This window comes from Ipomoea triloba, chromosome 11 (genome assembly GCF_003576645.1).
Source record: "Ipomoea triloba cultivar NCNSP0323 chromosome 11, ASM357664v1".
Classification (NCBI taxonomy): domain Eukaryota; kingdom Viridiplantae; phylum Streptophyta; class Magnoliopsida; order Solanales; family Convolvulaceae; genus Ipomoea; species Ipomoea triloba.
The window spans coordinates 11,048,085-11,049,856 of record NC_044926.1 but is presented as its reverse complement, the minus strand read 5'-3'; positions in this window follow the sequence as shown (position 1 = coordinate 11,049,856).

Here is a 1,772-nt window from a genome sequence, read left to right as displayed (position 1 = left end):
AAGCTTATTAAGTGCATGGGAATGAAAGATGGTTTTGATCAGCTTCAGCTGCAGATACAGACTGTGGGCTGGTCAGACGATCCCCATGGCTCCTATTATCGCCAGTATGTACCTTAGCACTCACATATACATGTCACCACTCCGGCCGCCCAAGCATCAACTAACATACATTTTCATCGTTTTAGAATATGATGTACGCAGTAATAATTAATAAAATGATAGACTTCTCTAGCTGCATGATATGTGTTACGTACGTTGTTTGGCTTGTTTTGATGTGCGTTTATCATTTTGGTGTGCAACCAAGTCACAAAGCTTTGTCTGTATGTTAAAATAAGAGTTAATACCCAATATAATCCTCCACTATAATGGTTTTACTCAATTTAGTCCTAAATGACTTTTTGTGCTCAATTTAGTCCTGGACTTTGATGGTTTTACCCAATTTAGTCCTGTTAAAAATTTCGGTTAGTGGACGGTTAAAAATAGGGTCTTAATGGTAATTTCTCATCCTTCATCCCATTTGGGATGATTCATTCTTTTTCCCCTTATTAAGATCCACGCAGAAATGTAAATTTTCGTACCCAAATATTTTTTACTCTGTATTTATTTATTTAGGGTTGAAGTTGATTTGGTACAAAAATTTTCTGCCTGGATCATAATAAGGGGAAGAAGAATGAATCATCCCAAATGGGATGAAGGATGAGAAATTACCATTAGGGCCATATTTCTAATAGTCAACTAACAGAATTTTTAACAAAGGATTAAATTGTGTAAAACCATCAAAGTCGAGGACTAAATTGAGCACAAAAAGTCATTTAGGACTAAATTGAGTAAAACCACTATAGTCAATGACTATATTGGATATTAACTTGTTAAAATAATTCATTGAAGTAAAAATATTTTTCTATTATCTTTATATATATATATATATATATATAAAGGATCATACGAAACAATTGTCTTAGGTGAGAAATAAGATGAAATTATATTTGTAGATTGAGTCTAGATCAAGGGTCCAAATTGAAGATTTAAAAAAAAAATGCGATGGCATTATTGTAATTTTGGGTAAGTTAATTTTTTTTTTTGCCTTCCACACATTTTTCCTTATTCCAGTGCACATTTTTATGTCATACAGTGCACATTTTCTCTTCGTCTAGTGCACATTGTTTCTTCTTTCAGTGCACATTGTTATGCCATATAATGCACATTTTCTCTTCTTCCAGTGCACATTGTTATACCATATAGTGTACATTGTTCCTTCTTCCAGTGCACATTGTTTCCTTCTACCAGAGCACATTGTTGTGCCATACAGTGCACATTGTTCCTTCATCTAGTGCACATTTTTATGCCATACAGTGCACATTGTTGTGCCTTCCAGAGCCTTTTTTTTTTATTGTAGATGATGATCTTTTTTAAAAGATCAATTAATCATGATCACTAATTACTAATTTGAATTGAATATTGTTTGTTTGTTTACTATTTATGGTCATTTATGATTTGTGTTGATGGTCTTATATTAAATTTAATTTTTTCTATAATTGTTTCACATCTTTGTGCCTCCAGTGCGCATTATTTGCCTTCTAGTGCACATTTTTCTCTTCTTCCAGTGCACATTATTGAAGTTTGTAGGTGGCGAATTTTTTTTTGATCTACGGCTGAGATTCTATCTTACTTCTCACCTGGGGCTTCTATCTCACCCAAACCACTTAATATTATATATATATATATATATATATATATATATATATATATATATATATATATATATATATATA